This window comes from Elaeis guineensis, chromosome 1 (genome assembly GCF_000442705.2).
Source record: "Elaeis guineensis isolate ETL-2024a chromosome 1, EG11, whole genome shotgun sequence".
Lineage (NCBI taxonomy): Eukaryota > Viridiplantae > Streptophyta > Magnoliopsida > Arecales > Arecaceae > Elaeis > Elaeis guineensis.
The window spans coordinates 3,451,423-3,462,443 of record NC_025993.2 but is presented as its reverse complement, the minus strand read 5'-3'; the positions used below and the strand labels follow the sequence as shown (position 1 = coordinate 3,462,443).

At 34.5% G+C, this 11,021-nt stretch overlaps 2 long non-coding RNA genes and 3 other non-coding genes across 5 annotated transcripts; all 5 read right to left on the bottom strand.

Annotated features, from left to right (window-relative positions):
• Positions 1-1,863: 1,863 nt before the first annotated feature.
• On the bottom strand, positions 1,864-2,387 carry LOC140854695 (uncharacterized). The gene is made up of 2 exons (XR_012137876.1): positions 2,155-2,387; positions 1,864-2,054 (listed from the first exon to the last, which is right to left on the bottom strand). It is a non-coding gene; the product is annotated as an uncharacterized lncRNA (long non-coding RNA).
• Positions 2,388-2,389: 2 nt separating this feature from the next.
• LOC140854696 (uncharacterized) lies at positions 2,390-3,214 on the bottom strand. Its single transcript, XR_012137877.1, has 3 exons — positions 3,063-3,214; positions 2,607-2,961; positions 2,390-2,513 (listed from the first exon to the last, which is right to left on the bottom strand). It is a non-coding gene; the product is annotated as an uncharacterized lncRNA (long non-coding RNA).
• Positions 3,215-10,274: 7,060 nt separating this feature from the next.
• LOC140855000 (small nucleolar RNA snoR27) lies at positions 10,275-10,362 on the bottom strand. The gene has a single exon (XR_012138093.1). It is a non-coding gene; the product is annotated as a small nucleolar RNA snoR27 (small nucleolar RNA).
• Positions 10,363-10,504: 142 nt separating this feature from the next.
• LOC140855002 (small nucleolar RNA snoR27) lies at positions 10,505-10,594 on the bottom strand. Its single transcript, XR_012138095.1, has one exon. It is a non-coding gene; the product is annotated as a small nucleolar RNA snoR27 (small nucleolar RNA).
• A 36-nt stretch (positions 10,595-10,630) lies between these two features.
• Positions 10,631-10,722, bottom strand: LOC140854998 (small nucleolar RNA snoR26). The gene has a single exon (XR_012138091.1). It is a non-coding gene; the product is annotated as a small nucleolar RNA snoR26 (small nucleolar RNA).
• Positions 10,723-11,021: the final 299 nt, after the last annotated feature.

Here is an 11,021-nt window from a genome sequence, read left to right as displayed (position 1 = left end):
ATGATCAATAAAAAAATAAAAAAAATATTTTATATTTGATTAAAATTTTCAAATAAGAGAGATAAAAAAATAGTTTTTTCATTAGAATAAGATTCTCATATTTTGTGGAAAAGAAAAATTTATGTGGGATATGCAAAAGCCACTTTTCTCTAAATTAAAAATTGAGATAATTTTTTACATGAATTGATAATGGGTAATAGTTTTTTTATTAATAATATAATAAATATTTTACATTATTTTTTAGAAAAATAAATACTTAACCAAATATAAGTTATTACAAATTGTGCCACTTTTATATGATTAACCATATATATAAAAATTATTTTTTTAGGCATCACATATCTGGGCATTAGTTTTTCAGAAAAAAAAAAACATTCAAATGAGTAAAAATTTGTCACACCAATAAAACAATTCCTAAACATTTAAACGTATTGTCACTCATCTACGTTACGAGAGACTCACTTGTGTAGCAAAAGCAAAGCAAGCTAGGATTTAAGGAATATAACCATGAATATTAAATTAAAAAGCACTTACCTCAATTGATTGAACATTTTGACAAACAAAATTATGCACGAGGAGGTGGTAGTAAAATTTTAATTTGAAAAGCCAGGAACTTCAATAGAAGAGTGGATCTCTGGATTTTAACTCACTACAGGAAAATGTATTTTTTGCGATGGTATTTTGCCGTCGCTAATAATGACTTACTGTCGCAAAAGTATATTTACGACGGTCTTGCGATGGCATTTTAACTATCGTCGTTTCGACCGCAGTAAAAACTTCGCGACGGTGGAATATCGTTGCAAAAAATTTTTGCGACAATTTTTTACGACGATAAATGCTTGCGTCATAAAAAAGCATCATATAAGATGTATTTGTGACATTTATTTGCGATAGAAGATACCATTGTAAATAACTTTTTGCCACCGTATTTTATCATCGAAAATAAGTATTTTATTTTTACGACAACTATAGCCGTTGCAAATAGTGGTAGTAAAAATTTTTTTATTATAGCAATCTACTGTCGCAAATAGTGATAGCAAAAAAAAATTATTTTTTACAGCATTTTGCCGTCACAAATAGTGGTAGCAAAAAATTTTTTTTCTTTACAGCACTTTACCGTCGCAAATAGTGATAGCAAAAAACTTTTTTTATTATCTTCGATACATTATTTACGATAGTAAATACCGTCGCAAAAAATATAAATTATATTTTTATTAATTCTATTTATTTTTTTATTTTTTTTATATAAATGTGCCACTACAGGGAAAATGGTCATTAACGACGCTATTAATGTTATTTTACGACGCTAATAAGCGTCGCTATTTAGCTTTACGACGCTTCGAAAAGCGTCGGCAAAGCGTCGCCTATATAAGAGTGGAGATGAAAAGCGCCGACGCTTTTTAAAAGCGTCGTTATTTTTTAACGACGCTTTAAAGCGTCGTAAAATTTAACTATAACGGTGCTTATAAGCGTCGTTAAACTTGTCTTAACGATGCTTATAAGCGTCGTTAAATATATTTCTAACAACGCTTTAAAGCGTCGCAAAATGTAATTTTAATGGCGCTTTTTAGCATCGTTAATGACTCCGCGTCATCCACTCTACCAAGACGCTTTTTGAAGCGTCGGCTTTTTTATCTTTAACGACGCTTATAAGCGTCGTTAAAATAATTTTAACGATGTTTATAAGTGTCGTTAAAGGTTTTAACAGAAAAAAAAATACAGATATTATCTACAAAAAAAAAAGAATACATACATTCCTGTACGAAATTATATCAATTATTCGAACATAAACCTGTACAATCACCACCATTCACACTTGTACAATCACCACCATTCACACCAAAAGCAAACTTAAATAGAAAATTTAACCAAACCAAAAGATAATATTTTATATAAATAAAAATAAAGTACTAATCGTCCATTACAATCAAGAGTAATATAAATAAATATAAGAATACAATAAAAATAAAATAATATCAATCTGCAGGCGGATGGTCATCGTTGTCTCCACGTGACGTGCCGCTATCTCGACGGGTGCCTGATGTGCCAGGAGCCTACAAGAAACATATCAAAAGCATGATTTGCATATCTATAAATAAAAATATATAAATCATTAAATTAATAAAAAATATATATTTAATATTATGTGTTTACCTGAGATGAACCATACATCTCTAATAAAGATGTAAGGCGATCAATCTGTCCCCTCATGGCCTGCATCTCGGCACGGCTCTGTCGCATCTCCTCCATCTCAGCGGCACGACTCTGTCTAATCTCCTGTATCTCCGCCTCGAGTCTGCGAACGCGTGAATCCTGAGCATCTGCTGCAGCATGCTGCGTATATCTACTAACCTCAGATAACTGAGTGGGGGTGACTCCTACTCCATAACCCTCACTCGGCCGTAGCGCTCTGGTCCCATCAACTCTGTGAACACCTCGGCCTCGATACGGCTCTGCTGCGTAGATGCTGCGGACTCGTCGTCACGCTCCGCAATGAGAGATGTAGCCCTCTCCTGTATTTTTTTTGAAAACAAGAGTTATACATTAATAGCTAACAAAATTAAATTTAAATCATTGCAAAAAATAGAATATTAATAATGCCGTACATATAAATCTCTCGACTCATCTCGAACAAAAGTACCATCCTGATGAGTATGAGTCATCCGGTAAAACTCCACTTGTCCGGGTTTCCTCCCATGCTCATCCTCCTACACAAATAATTTTAATTTTAAGCAAACAGTTATAATAATTTAAAAAAATATATGAGTATCATGATACAGACATGGTCCACGATACATAATGATATTAGTTATATAAATATTTCAACATAAAAATTAAAAGTTAATTATGAAAGTTTAAGGAACATACAAACTCCTGTCGGAGTTGTGCATAACTCTTCGACCCCGATGTATGAGGAACAGACTGAGCTGCTCGTGCAGCTCTACCAATAGCAGAATAAGTCTGTAAAATAAAGTAAAGAACTTGTTATATATATAATATATAATAAAAATCAATATTTTTATAAAATATTTAGGAAAAAAGATAATAAATAGATAATATACCTGTGCCCTCTCGGAGAACCAATAATGAACCAACTCCATCCACTGATGAGGGGGTACATCAGGAGGATAATTCCTAGCAACCTCCTCCTCTGTCATACCCTATCTCATATAGTCCTTCTTCAATTGTGCTCTATATTCTTTCATTTGCGGTTGAGAGACTTCATTATAAAATCATGAGTGGATGGAGGGAGAACAAACTTGCTCTATAAAAAAAAAATTAAATAAAATAAATTATATAAATGATTAACAATTAATATACAGTATGAAGATCAATTCATTACCTCTATAACTCGGAGGAGCTCAACTTTGTACGTTGGAAGTATGTCATTCCATTTTGCATAGCCCAACGGACATAGCTGAGGCCTCCGAGCAACAGTCCCCAAAAATGAAGTCAATAAGCAGGCAGCTTTCTTAATTGGCTGACCTAGCTGATTGCACTCCACAACAATCCTCTCGCCCTCATGCATCTGCCACACATCTCGTACTACTGTGGGTCCGCGTCTAGGGCGTACTCTCCCGGATCCGTCTGCAAAAAATACATAAAAGTAACTATATCATAAATATACATAAAATAAAAAAAAAAAATTACATGAAAGACAATATATACCCTGCACGTGTATCTCATCATCTGGCTGATGAACAGGAGGATCGTGCTGTGCTGATGATGAAGGACAGGGCTCAGAATGCTGTGCAGCTGAACTGGCCTCAGGCTGCTGTGCTGAAGAAGACGTACTGGCCTCTGTCTGTGAAAACTGAAACTGCACACCAGCATATCGTCCCCTGCGATGCATGATGTCACCTAGCATTTATATAAATAAAAGGTAGAATCAGTTAATATATGGAGTAAAATAACACAATAATTAATGCAAAATATATACATCATAAATAATTATTACCAGTAACAATCAAGCAGTAGTGTTTTCTTCGAATTCTGTTCTAACCAACGTCGTCGTAGCATTTAAATCATCAGCTGGCACAAAATTGTAGGGCATACATTGTGTATAAGTGTCATCGTCATCATCCTCCACTTGGTTTCCCATATCATATAAGTCTTTAGGTTTTATTTTGATGACAGTAAACCAATCTTTATCTTTTGCGTCTTGTATATAAAATACTTGACGAGCTTGAGATGAAAAAATGAATGGGTCATCCTTCAATAACACACCAGTGTGTATCAACCTTGAAAAATTTATAAGTGTAAATTCATTTGCATCTTGTTTCAAACCCCTTGGTGAGTTTATGTCTATCCAATCACATCTAAACAGTACTACTTTAAATTTTCCATAATAATCCAACTCATAGATATCTTTAAGTGCACCATAATAGGATTTTCATCCGCTTCCACCATAACACCGCTATTCTGTATTTTTCTAAATTTCTCCCGTTCTCTAGTATGAAATTTAAAGCCATTAATTATGAAACCGTTATATCTATTCACAATCTTGTTAGGTCCTCGAGCAAGAGCTATTAGTTCATCTGAATTATTTGTCTCCATCATCTTTGATACCTAACAAAAAATGATATGACGAAATGCAGTTGAGTTATCTGATATTAAATATGTATCAAAAATTAATATATCCCATAATTAAATATAAATCACACCTGATTCGAAAGCCACATAGGGAATAACTCGACCAACCATCGCTGTTCAATCCTTGCATTAGGACGAATGTTATGATTGGCTCATTTCTGATAAATTAAAAATTTACTGCATAAAATATAAATATATCATTTAGAACATTATATGTAATATAAAATTTAAATTTTGATGTCATTCCTTAAATATACTAACCTGCGATGGTCAGATATTATGTCACTATGAAGTAACACATAACGATGTGCTTGTGCTAAGAATTTTTGATCAAGTACAATACTTTCAGCTCTTCCCAAGAATTTTCCAGCAGTTAAGAACTTATACAGTTCTGCATTCTCATAAAGTCATTATGCCGTTGAGGTCGACTAAAAATAGTCTCTACACCTTGAAGATATCTTGAACAAAATGTCAAACATTCATCCGCAATATATGCTTCAGCAATCGAGCCTTCGGGATAGGCTCTATTTCGCACATAATCTTTAAGACGCACAAGATACCTTCAAGAATTAAATATTTATTAAAATATCAGTATGCTGTTGTTTCTAATAAAATTATCAAAAGATTTAAGGTTTGTAATAATACCTCTCAATAGGATATATCCATCTATAATGTACCGGTCCACCAACTTTAACTTCTGAAGCTAGGTGAATGAGCAGATGTACCATAATAGTGAAAAATCCAGGAGAAAAATCTTTTCCATCGGGCAAAGTGTAATCGCAATATCGGATTCTAACTGATCAAGTTCCCGAGGATCAATAACTTTGGAACATAATGCCTTAAAGAATGACGATAATCGAAGTACAATTATAACAACTTGTTTCGGCAATGACGATCTTAAAGCTATTGGAAAAATATCTTACATCAATATGTGACCATCATGACTTTTAAGATTTGAAAGTTTTCGATCCTTTAGATGCACACATCGTGAAATATTTGATGCATATCCATCGGGTACTTTGATACTTTTCAAAACTCCCAAAAAATTATCCTTTTCTCGAGCAGACATTGTGTAACATGCAGGAGGCACATAAATTCTATCATTAGCAAGCATTTTAGGATGAAGTTCCTGTCGGATACCCATTTCTTTTAAATCAAGACGTGCCTTCATGTTATCTTTGCTCTTTCCTATCAAGGTTTAAAAATGTTCCAAGTAAATTATCGCAAACATTCTTCTCTATATACATGACATCAAGATTGTGCCGAATAAGATTATGTTTCCAATAAGGTAAGTCAAAAAAGATACTTCGTTTTTTCCATAAATATTTACTTGGCTATTGTGTAGATGCTATCTGTGTGTCTTCCTCATTTTCATCCTCGAAATAATTGTCTGGATCTTGAAACACCTCTGCATCTATAGTACTGATACTACTTCCTCTGGTAACCCTTCGTGCACTGAGCTTTCAACATCATCCCTTCCTCTTTTTTTAGAGGACTTTGAGTGCTTACCATAGCTGTAATTCATGCCATCCATTTGTCTATGAACATCAATTCCAGAAGGTGGAATAGGGGCACATCCCAATTCTATAGTACCATCAAACAAATCTTTCTGAAATCGAAACGGATGATTTGCTTCCAACCATCGACGATGTCCCATGTAACAAAATTTACCTCCATGTTTTAACCAAATTGAATGTGTTGAATCTCCACAACAAGGACATGCGACCCGTCCCTTTGTACTCCAGCCAGATAAATTGGCATATGCTGGAAAATCATTAATAGTCCATAACAAAGCTGCCCGTAGTTTAAATGTTTGGCCGTTGGAAGCATCAAATGCATCAACACCCTCCCACAACTATTTCAATTCCTCTATCAAAGGCTGTAGAAAAATATCAATATCATTGCCTGGACCCTTATCTCCTGGAATAACCATTGACAAGATAAGTGATGATTGTTTCATGCACATCCACGGTGGCAAATTGTAAGGTATCAAAAAGACTGGCCAAGTGCCGTAGGTAGAACTCAGGGTCCGAAATGGATTGAAGCCATTAGAAGCTAAGCCAAACCTAACACTGCGAACATCAGAGGCAAAATCAGGATGCCTATCATCAAATGCTTTCCATTGAAGACTATCTGCTGGATGTCTCAACATTCCATCCTTTGTACGTCCTTCATGATGCCATCTCATTGATGAAGCTGTTTTTGATGATGCATAAATCCTTTTCAATCTAGGTATAAGAGGAAAGTAACGCAATACCTTGATCGGTTTCTTTTTACTCCGTGTTGCATCCAATTCATTCAGTACATCATCTCGATCTTCTTTTTGTGTTATCCATCTTGAAGATCCACATACATTGCATGACTCTTGATTAGCGTTTTCACCCCGATATAACATACAATCTTTCGGACAACTATGAATCTTTTCGTATCCAAGATCCAATTCCTTTACTACTTTCTTGGCTTCATAATACGATGGTGGTAAACGAGTGCTTTCTGGAAATGCATCTTTAATAACTTGAGCAGCATAGTAAAACTCTTTCCAGACCATCCATTCAAATATTTTATATGAAATAAATGTACAAGAAAAGAAATCTTAGAAAATTTTATACAACCCGGATATAATTCTTCGTCTGCATCTTTCATTAAGGTGTGATAACGAGCTGTCTCATCATTAGATGTATGTATGGGCTCCTCAACATGCATACGTTCCGTATACGTACATCCATCAAACATCCCAACTGTTTCTTGTATACTACTGGATTCTCCTAAATTTTGAACATCAAATCCAAAAGCATCTGTGATCAAACCCCTTAATCATCATCTCTTGCAGAATTATCTTCCAGGCTAGTGGATCCAAAATGAGTCAGGGGTTGGTTACATGATGTTGGCAACATAGATTCTCCATGAAAAATCCAGTCGGTATAACCTCTTAAAAAACCATTCCATACCAAATGTTCTTCAACATTTTGTGGATCTAAAGAAGAACTATTTACACATTTCCGACATGGACATAAAATCTTTCCATTCAAACTACTTTTCTCCATACCAAATTTAATGAAGTCATGAACTCCATCTAAATATTCTTTACTATTCCTTGGTTTATTTATCCAACTTTTGTCATTATAGGATAAAAATGCCGAACTTGCAATTTATCTAAAAATAAAAAAAATTATACAATCTATATTAATGCAATGAGTAAAAAATATCAGTCATTTCATAAAATCCAAAAAAATAACAGCTAGATAAAGTTTACATAGTAAATGCTTGCTATCATCAACTAATAGGTAAAGAAGGTCCTATCCCATTCAAAAATGCATTAATTCTATAGGTCAATTACAGAAATCAAATGATATGCAACAAGAGCCAAAAAAAATTTCGGCAGCATTTCCCCTTAGTTCTTCCGTATAGGAAGAACAAAAGGAAAATACCATCCGAAATTTTTTTCGAACCCTCAGCATACCATTTGATTATGGTAATGACCTATAGAATTACTCACATTTTCCAAACTGTCCATACTGGACAATCAATTGATCAATGTACATAATTCTTTTACCGTACAAAAATAAATAAATGTACGGATACAATAGAATATGTACATTAATCAAAAGACGGGTCTATGTTTCTATGCAATGTAATTTTTTTTAAAATTAATTCATAATTAACTTGATTTAATACCTGATATTAACTTGGGGAGTAGTGGACAAAGAAACTTGGCCCAGCTTAATCCAGATGCTTAGTCTTCATCAGTCACGAAGATAAGGATAACGTAGGCCACACGATATCAGGGTCAGCCACATAACGAGCGCCACATGTCAGATAAGCAATCAATCAGGATTCATGAAACTATGAAATAATATATATATAGAGAGAGACAAAATTTAAGTAGAAAGAGATCGATCGTAACTGGATTTACGTTCAGTTAAATCAAAACTTTATAATGAAGATTCTATATTGATGATTCAAATAGTTGGACGCGATCTACTATCTCAAATTTGTATGTACGTAAAAAATTATATGATTTAGAAAGTCCTATTCTATGCATTATGTAGTCAAAAATTGGATAACCTAAATTAAATTAAATATATTTTTTAATCATTTGATGTATAAGTTAGGAATCTTCAAATCATATGATTTTCGATGTTTAAGTAGTTTTAAGATAATATATCATATCTAATGGCTTAAATCATTAATGTATGATCTTTATTGTCCAATTTTGATTTGATCGAATCGAATCCAAATCGGTTGACTTTACCTAAACCTATCCCATATATCAAAGCATTATATATGTAAAAATATTAATATACATTGAACATTTTACTTCATTATATATTGAAGTACAGTAACTTTTTTCACCTATATAAGACGTCAATGATACAGTTGATGCAGTAATTTCAATACTACATACTTCAATTTGATTCTTATCTTCTCCTAATAATGATGATGTGGTAAAAAAATCAAGTTAATGGATAATGAGTGGGATTGAGAGGACCAAGTGAATTAAATAGCTGGTAGTCACTGTCAATGTCGGTTGGGCTTTCAATATCAGCACCCAAAATTGGACTTATATAATTCAGTTTTAACATGCATTGTTATGAGTAGTAAATCAGTGCCTAATGATTCCTGACTCATGATCCTTCACGAATATTCCTTTTCCTAATCTGACAGATACATGTTTATAATCTGACTATGCAAAGAACTTGTCACAATTTTTTTCGAAGAATAATAATAAATACACCATCAATTAGTTCTAAATACTACTAATTATGGATGTATATATTTCATCAGTATCATGGAGAAGAAATGATCGCTAGAGACGTAAACAAGCCAAGCTCGAGGAAGTGAAGTCTGGCTCAAGCTTCACCTGTTTTATAATCATGCCAAGCTTGAGTAGCATATTCAACTGAGACCCAAACTCAAGTCATTCACAAACAAATTGTTTAATGAAGTTGACAAGAGCCTCAGGTCTGCCAAGAATTTCATATGTAAATTTCGAGCTAATCTTCATAACTAGATCCCAGACTTATGGTTAATCTGTTTATGTATATAATAATCTGACAGGGAAATGGGGCAGTGTGATATACCTATGTACATGTATATGTATGCAAACATGTAACTGATAGAACTTTTTATACATTTCCTGGTTTCATGCATGTACATATGTGCTTAAGCTGTGAGAACAGAGTAACAGATGGTCCAAAGTTAAATAATTTATCACGTTACATCTGTGGAGATGGAAAGTTCAGGCCCTTCTCCTCAACGAAACCTAAGAAACCCCTCACACAAACCCCAATATGAATGGATCATCACTCCATTCATATTAGGAATTCTTAGATTCTTTGTTACCACATATTACCGTGAAATAAACAGGCAGTGGGTGCATAAGCATATTTTCATACAATTACACAGATGTGTTTAATAGGAACCACAGATAACTGCTGAGTTGATCTGAAACAAATAAAAATAAATCAAGTTGTGGTATAATAGAAAAGAAACTCTAGTATTGAATCAAGAGGCAAGCTAGAAACTAGATAAGTGAAGTCAACAAAAGGATTACCAAAAATAGGTAAAAACAGAAGGGGGGAAGCAAGATCCAAAAGCGTTAGTATTCTCAAAGGATTGGACCGGAAGAATAACAAAAATGCATGAACCTCTAGAATGGATCAGCATCCTTACATAGTCTCACTAGATCTCGGTAGATCGGTGTCATCTTCAATTCCTTCAACGAAGTTACGGAAAGATAACGCGGACTACGGGCATCATTGATCCAATTGAAAAAATAAACTAAAAAAGAAAGGGACTTTCAGGACTCGAAACTTGTCATAAGAAACAAACCAAAAATTTTCTTGCGACCCATAAACATGCCCCAGAATGTTTAGAATAATATCTTTGCAGAAAACACCAAAGCTATTTTACCAGATCTCAGTAGATACACATCATGTTCAAATCCTTCAACGGAGTTACAGAAACATAACGCAGATTATGGTTGCATCATTAATCCGGAGATACAGCACAAGAGAAATAAAATTAAGAATAAAAGAAGCATCTCAGTCAATGATTTCCCGCAAAATTTCTTCACCGGCAATCAAAGTGCAAGGATAACAAAACGACGTTAAACATCACTGACGCTGACAAACATAAAAATTGAAAAAGGAGAAAAAGAAAAACCAAAAAGAACAGAAAAGGACAGATGAAAAGAAACCCCTCACACAAAATTTCTGTGGAGCGGCCGAGCAGGCTTTGTTTCCCTTCGATTTGGGGTGGCCGAATGGCGAAGTGGGATGGTGGGAAGCTTGGAGCAGCCGAACAAGGGAAGGAGGAGGAGAGGGCCGGTCGGTGGGAACGGCGTATGGCTTGGACCGCGCGGGCGCGGCGTCGACGGACGCGGCAGCAGAGGGGAGCGGCGGACGGAGGTGAGGCGTGGACGGCGG